The sequence below is a fragment of the Carya illinoinensis genome, chromosome 8, assembly GCF_018687715.1.
Source record: "Carya illinoinensis cultivar Pawnee chromosome 8, C.illinoinensisPawnee_v1, whole genome shotgun sequence".
In the NCBI taxonomy this organism is placed as follows: domain Eukaryota; kingdom Viridiplantae; phylum Streptophyta; class Magnoliopsida; order Fagales; family Juglandaceae; genus Carya; species Carya illinoinensis.
In genome coordinates this window covers 2,828,746-2,842,288 of record NC_056759.1, presented here as the reverse complement: position 1 = coordinate 2,842,288, position 13,543 = coordinate 2,828,746, and the positions used below count along the sequence as shown (strand labels likewise).

The window sequence follows — 13,543 nt, the reverse complement described above, 5'->3', positions numbered from 1 at the left end:
TACACATTTCAAGCAAAAATGTTAGATGAACATCAAAAAAATAATTTAACTAAATATGAATTTAGTTACCTCTTTGTTATACTTTGGACAACCTAAGAAGGGTCGTCCTGGATTAGTTTGAGTATTTGAGTATCTCAGTTGGGCTTCAATCTCACAGAAGCATAATGGATGACCCCTTTTTTGTTTGGCAAAAGAGGAAGAAGATGTTGTCGTCAATGATGACATATTCTTATATTAATCCAATGTCACGAAAAATGTTGTTAGAAAAATAGAACAACCACTGCCCTTATGATTAATTGATTAAGGTCATGCATCTATGAAAGAAAGTTTCCTAGCTGGAAAAGCTACATGGGAAGAAAGCTACTGAATACATTAAAATGTTGTCCCAGCTGGAATTTTCCATCTTTTAGGAAAAAGCTTTACATGTAACTAAGATCTTATATGATCTTAATGCCATGATCTTAATGCCATACATCTAATAGAAATGGGTTTCAACATTGCTAAATGAGCTGCTACATTGGTTAGTAAGTTTATGGTGTTATGTAGTTTGACATTCAATGAACGAGAGTGAGGTTTGTGTTTTACATTTTTCATTATTGTCAGTTTATTGTGATTTTGCAATGAAACTGTTATAGGAAAAGATTTGTTAAATTCATAGTTGTTATGGTAAATTATGTAGACAAACACACACAAATCAGTCATGTCTATGTCCAAGTCAAGTGAGTCGTGTCATTTGACTATTGAAGACAAATAGTATGTATTCATAATGATGTGAATTATTTTAATACATCTTAGGTTGATAAGTAGGCTTAGAAACATAGAACTACTTCATATTTAGGAGGTTATAGTTGACGAGATGTTATTGTGAGAGAATGTTGAATGCTTAAGCTTTAAAGAGATGTTTACAAAACTGTTCATTGCCATTCAAACACTACCACCATCATTACAACAGTGGACCTGGGATGAAAATCATAGTGTTTCGCTTGAAATGCATTCAGTAGATCATTTCAAAAGCATTATTTGAGATCAATGTTCCAAGCTTGTGCAAACGCTTCTTCTACCTTTACAGATTATCAGATCACTAATTTTCAATTAAGTCAATAAACCAACTACAATCTACAAAGACCGGGTGGTGTTCCATCGTTTTCATGCTATCTCCAGAGACCCATAAACTGGTTCTTCAAAAAAAAAATATTGAGATATAGTTCTTCAATCATATCACGCAGCATCATAAACTGGTGATTAAAAGATGATGAATAAGCATTTTCTACAAAAATACAGAGCATTCTAAATGGTGGTAAATAGAACATGAAATAAAACTACTTTGGACATATTGACTGACTTGAATTATTTTAATACATCTTAGGTTGATAAGTAGGCTTAGAAACATAGAACTACTTCATATTTAGGAGGTTATAGTTGACGAGATGTTATTGTGAGAGAATTTTGAATGCTTAAGCTTTAAAAAGATGTTTACAAAACTGTTCATTGCCATTCAAACACTACCTCCATCATTGCAACAGTGGACCTAGGATGAAAATCATAGTGTTTCACTTGAAATGCATTCAGTAGATCATTTCAAAAGCATTATTTGAGATCAATGTTCCAAGCTTGTGCAAACGCTTCTGCCTTTACAGATTATAAGATCACCAATTTTCAATTAACTCAATAAACTAACTACAATCTACAAAGACTGGGTGGTGTTCCATCATTTTCAAGCTATCTCCAGAGACCCATAAACTGGTTCTTCAAAAAAAAAATATTGAGATATAGTTCTTCAATCATATCACGCAGCATCATAAACTAGTGATTAAAAGATGATGAATAAGCATTTTCTACAAAAATATAGAGCATTCTAAATGGTGGTAAATAGAACATGAAATAAAACTACCGTTATATTAGCATTTTGTACAAAGACCCATTCTACCGTTATTTTCAAACTAAATATTATTAATAATGTTCTTGCAATCTAGTGATTTTCGAAATATGCAAACAATACAGACCCACTAGATTGGTCTTGCCCACACGAAAAAATCGGTTTAGGAGTTAAAGATTTTCAGAATATGCAAACAATACATACCCACTAGATTGGTCTTGCCCACACGAAAATCGGTTCAGGAGTTGAAGATTTTCGGAATCGTTTATTCAAAAATCTACTGGGTTTCGAAGAAATGCAAAAGAAGAGGAAGAATAAACAGTACTTGAACAATGTAGTGGCTTTCGGAATCAACGATGAGAGAAGTGTGAAGGAAGGGGAAGATTTTGTCACACCTGAGTCAGCCGTCATCTAGCTTCTGTTATGAATCTCTTGCCCTAATTTCATCCGGCTTTTGTACGTGAAGGAAGGGGGGAAGGCAGAACGAAGAAATGGGGAATACACGATGGGAAAATTGATGGGAAGGGCTTAATGAAATGTGACGCACCGTTTCATTAACTAAGCCACATGGATGCGTGTATGCGGAGGGTACGCCACGCCATGTGCAAATAGCATTTGTGTTCATTTGTACAGGAGTACTTGTGCCGTCCAGCAGTTACATGCATGAGCCTGATGAAAAAATCAGGGAATGACTTGCTTTTAGGCTATAATATAAACAATGTCTACAACTATTTGAATTTTAGTAATAGTTGGGTCTACAAACTAGGTATTATTATTGAGGCCCTTGTCTTAATAGATTGCATCATTTAAATGTTAACGTAGTCATGGGTGCATTTTTTCTGCAGCATGCATTCGTTTCTCTTCTTCATTTCTTAGTTAGGGGTCTAATGGGTTCAGTTCTATTTAATTTTAGACATATTTTAAAACAAATTTATTTAAGTCGATTTTGGGAACCGATATAGACCATTCAAGCAAGAACTGGTTTTGGAGTCTAATGAGTTCGGTTTAATTTTTTCGATTTCGATTCGATTCAATTTGGTTTACATGTGTAATTCGATTTTAGGTTTTTTTGTTAGGTTAGTTGATTTTTCTGAGCCAAATGATTTTTTTTTTTTAATTATCTCAAATATGATAGAGCCTAAAATATTATTTTCAAAAACACCACACACATAACTAATTAACCAAATAAACAAAATCTAACCAAAAAAAAAAATTACACAGACTATCGAATGCAACCATAAAAGTGAAAGGTCCAACTGTAAAGTATATAAAAAAGATACAGAATAACTTATTACCAACTACTTAGTATGAAAAAGTTACAATTAAATATTATATATATATATATAAATATATAATGCACTCTTATACGTATATCCTATTATATCTACTATATATATAAATGAAAATGTTGGATGAACGGTGTTTTCATCTAACATTTTTATTTCTAATTTTACCCTTAACTTTATTTCAAAATTACAGTATGTTTGCTTTTATTTCTATTTTTCCGACAGACGTTTTAGTCTTTTTGCATTGCCGACCGACCAACTGTATTTTTCTTCTGACTTGTATTCCAATTTTACACTATCAGCGCCTCGTCCAATTTTCTGTTACTAAGGCTCGACTCGGTGCCTGGTGTTGATCCGTCGTTGAGGGACTCGAGGAGGAAGGTGAGCCGTCGGATCGTGGGGTTGTAGGAGATACTAGACGCGATTTTGGAAGCGAAGGTGCTGGGCGATGATCACTATTATCATGCGTGGGGTAAACCTTGGGGTTATGGATACGATAGCTCGACGAGGAATTGGGACGACGTTGTGAGGAGATGGAGGAGGAGGTTTGCAGGGAAAGAGGTGGTGACGAGATGGAGAGGTTTTGTGCGCAGAGGTTTCGGTGCTTACAGAGGTTTTTGAATGAGCCCTGATCCTTTTGTTCGGTTTCCGTCGGGTACAGCTTTTACCATTTGTAAATGCATACATAATATATATATAAGTTTGTGTTCTGGAGGTGAATTGTTATTGTGGTGGATGGTATATATATGGGTTCTAAAGTGGTAGGAAATTTATATATATCTCTCTCCCTCTCTCTTACTCAGTTACTCGCCGAAGGAAGAAAATGCTAATGCCAAAAAGAAACTAATCAAAAACGAGAAGGATATGTTATGTTTTCAGTCATACTCTATTATCTATATCTTATTGATTTCATTTTTTATTATTTTTTCCGACTACCATATATGCAGGTTTACTAGGGAACAAGTTGAACAACTTGACAAGAACAAGCAATGGTCCACGGCATTTGATGGTCCTGATTACCTCCCAGGAATGGTACCTATCTTTGGGTAAGATAATTATACTTCTCCTGATCAAGGTTTCGTGGCCATGGATCTGTAAATACTCGATTATTTGCGCAGGCTTGTTTAATCGAAACGAGTGATCATTCGATTTTTAGTTTCCTTTTGTAGGTTTTGTATACAATCTTGTTGCTTTATTTTGCAATAATTAAATTCTTATGACGTTTGGCGTGGTTTCGCCGATTGAAGATATTTTCTGAACTTCTAATTGTAAATGATTTGTAGCTAGCTGTAGTTTACGCAAGATTGGCTATTTCACGGAGTTCAATTAAATGGTAACATTTTCTGCGTGTGGATTATAAACGCTCTACTATCCGAAGTGAAAGTAGCTTTGATTTTTGCTATGATAAAAGGCGATTTTTTTTTTTTTTGGTGGCAAACTACAACTCTTCTGTGCATTTTAGCTAATAATCTGGTATGAGATGCTCTAAAATGGTCATGAGGGAGCAGCCAAGCCCCAAAACAGCTTCAGTAACAATGGTTATACTGTCTTTCATTATTGCTGCTATGGAGGGCATTTTTTTTTTTTTTCCATTTCTTGCTTTTGAAGAACTTAAAGAAAAGCCTGTTGTGGAGAGCATTGTTTTTTTATTGGAAGAATAGTCTTTGAGGCTTTGGGTGTGTGTGTCTTGCCACTACCTATTCAGTTGGCAGCCAATTTTTACTATTTTGGCATAGAAGGTAGAAAGTTTTTTTGTCGTCTCGGAAGTAACAATTTGAGGTCATATTCTTCTCTTTGGTCTACCAAGGCAATGATAATATTTCTGGGTTGATTTTGGTGCATATTGCTACCCTTGTAACTTGTGGCTTGCAGTTGCTGACGAGGAACTACTTGTCAAAGGAAAAAAAAAAAAAAAAGCTTCTGATAGGGAACTAAAACACAGTTATCCATTTATTTCTTTTCCCTTTGGTGGGAATTCATACTGATGTGCAGCTCTCTCTCTCTCTCTCTCTCTCTCTCTCACACACACACACACACACATTAAAATGAAGAGATAAAGAGGTGCAAACCAACAAAAGATTGTATACAAGTTCAAAACATTTGGACATCATGGGGAACATAGTTTCTTTTTGTTTACAAAAATAGAGAAATTAAGAATTATTATTTATGATGCTTCTAAATTATTTATTTATTGTTATTTGGTAGTTGCTGATTCATTTATTTATTGTTATTTATGTGGAATGGATTCAAATATTTACAAGGGGATTTCTTTTAAAGCATTTTCACATCTGTAGAATTTTTTTTTTTTCCTTGCGTTTCATGCATATTCGATCCAAATTAATTTTATTTTTCTTGCGTTTGATTTCTTCTATTTTTTTTTTCTTCTTGTTCAATGTTTGATGAATATCACATTCGTATTTTTCACATCTCCAGAATAATTATTTTTTATTATTATTTTTGCAATCTGTATTCCTATGGTTTTTTTGTTTTCAATTCAAGTTGATTTATTTTTTCTTGCATTTGATTTCTTCTATTTTATTTTTCTTGTTGTTCTGCGTATAACTCTATAAAGAATAGCTTCTCTTTTTTTTTTTCTTTTTTTCTTTTTTAATAGGGGTTGTTCATTGTGGCTCCATAGAAGCACGGAGGTGGCGGAGATGTAGGAGGAGATTTGCAGGGAAAGAGGTGGTGACGAGATGGCATTTAATTTTCTCTGTAAATTATATTGTACATGATGGTGTGAATCTATTTTATGCAAGCATGTGGAGGCTAAGATGGCGTTCAAATTTGGGTAAATGGTACGCGTGATATTCATAAATCATTGCTAATTTGTTCCTTTAAGAATAAAAATTTCATTTGTGGTTTGTTGGAGTTGAATCTGTTATAGCCCGGGAGTAAGACAAAAATCAGTTGAATTTGTGCCTGAAGCAGAACTAACTTATGCTTTATGTGTATTTTGTAGGATGATAGCAAAGGCTTTGAGAGGAGCATTTTCCTGGCCGCCCCTGTCCACTGGTTTGTTTAAGCTTTGGGGGTGACACTTTGAAGAGGGTGGGATAGGTAGGTCAGGTTTAGTCTTTTGATGTTCCTGTTTCTCTCTTTTTTTATTTTTTCCCCTTCATTTTCAGCTTATATGTTCACTAAGGGCACGAACTTTGGCTTGAATTTCATTTGCTAGATGACTAAGTTTAGGTTAGTTTAAAACTTCATTTTTTCCTCTCTTACTTCACGTTCAACACCTAGAAAGATAGCAGCAACACACGTCCAACTTCTGAAATTTTCTGCAACAAGCTCTATCACACTGTCTTCCAACCACATCTATTCTTACATTTTTTTTTCCTTCTAATGCTTGTTTAGTTGGATGTGTAACCAAGTGGAGGGAAGTTAGACAGAAGCATAAATCGTGCAACCTACAACTTGAAGAGGTGAGATGATTTTCTGCCCTGTTTTCTTATAAAGAGAGGAATCCAAGATGTGTACAATTTCAAAAAAAAAAAAATCCGCTGTAGTTTTAGCTCTACTTCTTCCTCTATTTGAATAAATTTTAATTTTGTTTAAGCCTTCATTTTTACGTGTTAAACCAGTAGAGGTTAGTATGTATTTTCAAATAAAAGTTCATAAATCATTGCTAATTTGTTTCTTTAAGAGTAAAAATTTCACCTGTGGCTTTACATGTAGACTGCTACTTTGGAGGAATTGACTCAGAATTTTATGATGTTTTCATTTCCTAATTACTATTGTCTCTGATCAGAAAAATTTTGATTGCCTTGAATAGTGTGATGTCTCACTCTCAATTACATTAGATTTATGATAAGTGCTTCCATCATGATATGGTTGTAGAGTGTTGGATCTTGCAACGATCCTACAAATCCAATATGCAAATCACTGTGATCATATTATTTTTTTAAGTTGATTCTTAAAGCACTGCAATCATATTATTGAAAAAAAAAAAAGCAAGAAAGAAAAATTACTGTGATGATAGTCTCTATGTGCATTGTGGGAGATGGAAGGTACCTAATGATGTTTTCAAATAAGAACACAACCCTGCCTCTAATCATTATTACCATTCACAATCTTTCATGCTCCCACTACATAAGAAGTGGACTGCCACTTCATATGCAATAAGGTACTCAACAAGGAAATTCAGATTATAGCAACTGGTGCTCAAGTTGCTGATGTCTTGAATGAGGGCTTAACAACTACAAGATTTTCCTTCCTTTGTGACAAGCTTATGGTTCAGCCTCTCCCTATTAGCTTGCGGGGCTATGTTAACCATAGTGATTCTTAAGTCAATGACTTATCTCCCAGCCAAGATTCAAGCCATCACATTCAAAGCTCATGTTCGATACTTTTAAACGATGATCATACTGGCACCAAATCTGCTGTTACATTATTGTTTCCTTTCGTAGAATATTTGTACATCCAGCTGTGTACAGGTTAATGTATTCATATGACTGCTAGCTATATATAATCTCTCGCACGTGTGAATGTATATATATTTAAACACCACCAACATATCAATGAAATTATACATTTTTTCTATCCATTATTTGATTTCTTACAGAAAGGACGTGCATTGATGAACTTAAGCCGATCACCCTCAATCCACTTCTAAATGTTTATCCACACCTCCATGTAAGAATTATCATTTTAGAATTCTCTAGATGATAATGACGAGAACTGATGAAAGGTGTAGGTGAGAATTTTGTTTTATATTTCTTAGTTGAAGCAAAAAGTACTTTGTTTTTAGTGCTTGATTGAGAAAATTTGTGGGGCAGTAAGATATTACCAGTATTGCTCATATTCATCATGATTTTACTTCACAAATATCTCATCCTTCAAGCCTTCAGAAAAGTTGATCCGATAATCTTGAGAAGGGTTTAGACTTATAGGTTTGGTGGCAGGTCTATTTTTGTATCTTTAGATATCATCATTCAGTTTTATTTGATTCAATAAATCTTCTTATTACTTTTTAAAAAAAGATTTTGAGAAGTATATGCTTCATATGATGGAAGTTGGGGATGCATGTTGGGTTAAAGAGTGTTTAGGAGCTAATCATTTGATCCTTAACTTCTGCACCAGATGAATTTCTACCATCTTCTGGAATTCCTTGAGGATGAGCCTTCAATATTGATTTTGTAATTGGCTTGTAATGGGCACTTTAGTTATCTTGGAAGACCCTTGGTACAGAGTAATCGATTGTATGTGTGGGACCTTTAGATAACTGGATATACCTTTCTCTTCCTTTGGTGGAGTTATTATTGGTGTTTTGGATTGAATACATTTCTTGTTCCGTATACATTTCCTGTCAAACTTGACTAGGAACTACAAAGGGTTTAATTTGTGATTGTAGAATAGAAGAATTTATGCGTTATGAGTCTGCTCCAGTAGCAACTGTGCATTGTGTGAATTGGTTTCTAAACCCATTCTTTATTATCTACTTATTTATAAAAAAAAAAAAAAAAAAAAAAAAAAAAAAAAAAAAAAAAGAAGAAGAAAAAGAAGAAGAAGAAGAAGCTATTCTTTACAATCTAATCAGGCATTAGTGCTTGTTGATGGTTGCCAGTTAGATTTTACATTCTATGCAATGAGGATGATCTGATACGAGTGTGCATGTATTTATGTGTACATTCTTTTGGTCAATGTATAAGTATTGAACACTTAACCTGCTTTGACATTGTGTGGCAGTTACTTATGCTTTAATGTTATGTAAGTGCTTCATAATCATGATGGACACTGATTCTTTGTGGGTTGTTTCACACCATCTAGGATTTGGACTTGCCTTTGGATGATAAGTTTCCCAAAATATTTATCAAAAAAAAAAAAAATAGTTTCCAAAAAGTTTAATTAAGTAGTTTGAATAAATTGGCAGTGTGTTGCTGTCAGTTATAAATGTGATACTGTTACTGAGAGTGGACATTTACCGTTTTGCTGTTAGTTCATAGAATGTTGTCTAAAAGGAGGAAAATGGTATTAATGATAGGTATATTTGCTCTTTTTATGATTCCATAGGATTACATTCTTTTGGGTTTGACAGTAGTGCAATCTTTTTTGTTGAAATGTAAGATTCTGCCACTTCTATAGTTTCTTCCCTTTCTTGATTAGTATAATAATTTAATTTAAAAAACACAAAAGGTGCATTCCATGTATGAACAGGTGTGTGAAAGTCATCTAGCTAGAACTTTTTTTTGATAGCTAGAAATTGGAAAAGATTCAAATAATCATATGGGAAGTAAGCCCATCATTCCTTTCGCTCTAAATATACCATATGAGGAGGCATGTAAGAATCATTTTTCACACTGCTTAGATGAGTGAACTACCACCTAATCCTCTACATAAGTAAAAAAGGTCCACTATGCTTTTGGGGTTGACTGTGGAATCCCTTTCGCGAAAGAGTTCGGTTACCTGCAGTTCCCTTATATCTTCGATCTGCTTTTGGCAAATTTCAGGTGGGTCTTAACAACATTAAAGATACAGATTTTGTGAATGTCATAATACAATCTTTGATGAGAGTTACTTCTTTAAGAAATTTTTTCCTTATCCCTGAAAATTATAGACATGGCAAATCTCTACTTTGTTCATCGATTTGGAGAACTCACACGAAAGATTTGGCATACACGGAACTTCAAAGGACAGGTTTGTTTCTAGTGATTTCCATAATCAATTAATTTTTCCTGACATGAGATTCATCTTAATCTTTTTTTTTTTTTTTAATGTTTACAAGTGAGCCCACGAGTTTCTGCAGGTAGTTATGAAAGACCGTAAAAATGATTTCGGATAGGTGCAGGATAGGTGCACGGTCAGACCCGGTTGAATTGATGTCATGGTTTCTTAACACACTTCACAAGGATCTTAAAACATAGAAAAATAAAAGCATTATCTATGATTGCTTTCAGGTTGTCTATTTTATCCTTATTTTCTTGTTGTTCACTTTGTTGTTTATGGTTGGATTCACTGGATTTCACCAGTGCTTATCCAAAATGTACAATATACTTGATATGGCGAATTGGAGGTTGTGAAAGAGATGCAAAACAAAGCTGTCATTGAGAAGCAAGAAAATGGTGACTGCCAGAATTTTGTTTCTAAATTCGCAGGTGGTGGAACTGAACATGAAGTGGTTGTGACTGAAACTTCCAGAGTGCCATACTTAGTGCTTGGACTGCATTTGCCCCAACCTCCACTTTTCAAAGATGTCATGGAGAAAAACATAATACCCCAGGTAGATTTTGATTTCTTTGTTAGTATGATTGCAACATTAATGGAATATATATTGAAAAAAGTTGAGTTATAATTGTGGGGTGAAGGGCAGAGGAGGGGGGCTGTTTAAATAGTGTTCTCTATTTTTTGAGTAGTATTCAGATCGACTTTGATAGGTGGGTAAAAGTTAGAGAGCCAATAGTAGTGCTCTAGGGAGATTTGGAATTGATGAGTTCTTTGAAGGTCCTGTTCTGTTCTCAAAAAATAACACAAAAAGAAAATGGAAGATAGAGAGGGTTAATTTGGTCTGAAAAAATAATTGTGCAAATTTCATTCCTTGTTAACATATTCTCGATATTTGTTTTGTCCCATGTTACTTCAGTTTCCCATCAGGTTGAAATAATTGATTTGCTTATTTATATTCCAAGTACCAAAGCTCCTTTACTTTTCAAAACATTACGTCCCGCAGACTAAGCCGCAGTTGTAACCAGGTTTTGCATATCTTCCATGTATCCAGGCACAAAACCAGCAACAAAATAGAACTTTTCATGATTGTAATTTATTATTTTTAGTTTGTAACTTATTATTTGTAAACAATTTTATTTTATCATGGATATAGTTCATATATATTATCAAGCTATTTTCTTTCAACTAGGCAAACGTCCAAAGGACGTTTATTCTACTAGTATATATATAAATATGTAAGTTAATATATATGTAGATAAATATTAACTCGTTAACAGCATAATATTCATACTCATATTTAATAGTAAGTTTATATAAGGAAGTATAAACAATAAGATTAAAATTTGATATTATATTGATTTTATAATATGTCTAATACATATAACATAAAAGTTTTAAAAAATTATAATATATAATATAACAAATTAAATATATATTTTAGTTCAATTCAGTCCAATTAGATTTTCAAACGAGTAGTGCCATGAGGATCATCTACCGAGAAGGTAAAAAATTTCTATTTTTTTATTTGTTTTCATTTATATTTTTGGTATTTTTAAATTTTTTTTAAAAAAAATCATAACATCATTAAAAAATAATTTTTTAATTATTAAATAAAAAATAAAAATTCACTACCTAAAAAAATACTCGAGATTCATTATCAGTATACCAAACATTATTCTTTTTCAAAATCGATACAAATCAATTTTAATTTATATAAATTGAAACCGACCAAATTAGTATTGAAATTTGAATCCGACCGAATCAATCCATTCAGTTGGTTGGTTTTCCAACTTTTTCATATGCCCCTCTCCTAGTCCTAGCCTCCTAGGTTTTCTCTTTGAGGGATGCAGTATCACACTCAATACACCATCATTTTTAAAGTGTAAAATAGAAAAGGGTAAAATAATAAATTCACATTTTTCAATAATGTGAAAAAGTGTGAGGTTGCTATGTATTTTTTCTGTTTCTATTTTGCCCTTTGTGCTTTTACTTTTCTCTTCCTTCTCTCCTTGTCCTAGGTTATCTCTTTTTTCTTTTTGCTTTCCCTTTTTGTATTCTTCTCGACTAAAGTTTCTTTATTTATTATTTATTATTTTATTATTATTTTTAATTTATTTTTTATTACTATTTATTATTTTTTATTATTATTCAATATTTTATTATTACTTTTTCACTATTATTCACAATATATTTCAACACTTTTCAATACCAAACCCAACTTAAGTTTCCCTATTTTTAATTTCTTACTAGAACTTTCTCCCTCCCAGGGCAACAAGATCAACCAATGGTTATTCCACCCCTTAAAGCTTGTGTTTCATAAGTGAAGTAATTTCATACTAATTCATTATTTTTTATAAATAATTCATTACTTTTCACATATTATTAACTATTTTCACTACTATTCACTATTTTTTTTATTACTATTCATAGATCATCTAAAATAACCTTAACATCCAAACATAGACTAAATGTTTAAACTAAAGTCTTGTTTAAATATTTAGAATATCTCATTGTATTTGTGAAGAGAAACGCTTTAGCCACAAAGAGATTCCACAAAATTAAATCCATAAATTGATATGGTTTGATGTAGTATGTTAGATTGTAAATGTATTTTTATTGTAAAGTAGATGTAACATATTATGTGAAGACATTTTAATTTGTAGATTTATTTTTGTAGAATCTATTTGCAGTTATAATATTTCTCATTTGTGAATAACAATTAAATAGTTTGAGTTAATATAATTTATTGGATTTTAGAAAATGAGAAAAAAAAAATTGAATAAAAATGTTATAATGTTAAAAAGGTACTTGAATATAACTTTTTATATATAACTTTTTAAAAAAGTGCATGGCATCATCTTGGTTGTTGTTTATATATCATTTTGGCGTCTACCTTCTCGTTTGTCACAGAAGGCAGGGCCTTCCTCTGTTTTTCTATGATTAGAAGTATGATAGTTGATGCCATAAATACAGCCAGAAGAGAACTTATAAGAAGAAAAAGAAACAAAATTAAGCATGCAAACTTCAACAATCCCCAATTAATACAAAGCAAAACACACATGTTTAAAAACATCTCAAAAATATAGATAAGTAAAAACAATACAACACACCTTCCGTTTAATGGCAAGCATTCATCAAGGTTCAACCGAAGTAGCTCCTAGAGACAGTTTAGCAACGTACATTCCATTTCCTAGTTAACAAAGGATCCGTCTCTTATTCCTCGTTTTATATGGTTCCAAATCGATAATAGTTGTTTCCACCGGTTCGTACAATCTTTAAATAAAGTCTTCTCAGATACTTCTTTCGGACGAATAATTCTTGCAGGTAAAAGATCAATCGGGCAGAAATACAGAGCTGCCTTCATTTGGCCCTTCAGAACTTCCACTCGTTTTGATTGACTCCTCAGTTTCGGATGGTCTTGGCAAGAAGACATAAGTGAGTGCTGTTAAGAATGCGTCTCACTTCCAATCTTTCACTGTGCGTCCGATCTTCACTGATGAAACTTGAGGAAGCTCCTCCTGCAAACACTTCGATGCTTAAGTCAGTTAAGAGGTGATTGTATTCGATTTTTTTCTTAATTATCAAAGATTACCTCTATATATAGATATGTTTGTTGTATTTATCTTATTCAAGATTTATCGAAACGGATCACTGTTTAAGATTTTGAATAATCGTATCACTTCTTGTTATTTTTATCCTTCCATTAAAGGTGGTACCA

At 32.8% G+C, this 13,543-nt stretch overlaps 1 long non-coding RNA gene across 9 annotated transcripts; it reads left to right on the top strand.

The window, feature by feature from the left end:
- Nucleotides 1–3,401: 3,401 nt before the first annotated feature.
- On the top strand, nucleotides 3,402–13,543 carry LOC122319166. 9 transcript variants are annotated; one of them, XR_006245021.1, is made up of 6 exons: nucleotides 3,402–3,817; nucleotides 4,110–4,208; nucleotides 5,777–5,960; nucleotides 6,125–6,222; nucleotides 6,520–10,381; nucleotides 13,150–13,543. It is a non-coding gene; the product is annotated as an uncharacterized LOC122319166 (long non-coding RNA). The 9 variants fall into 9 exon arrangements; XR_006245025.1 differs by lacking the exon at nucleotides 13,150–13,543 and having other exon boundaries at nucleotides 6,520–9,611; nucleotides 9,719–11,010; XR_006245024.1 differs by lacking the exon at nucleotides 13,150–13,543 and having other exon boundaries at nucleotides 6,520–9,798; nucleotides 9,908–11,010.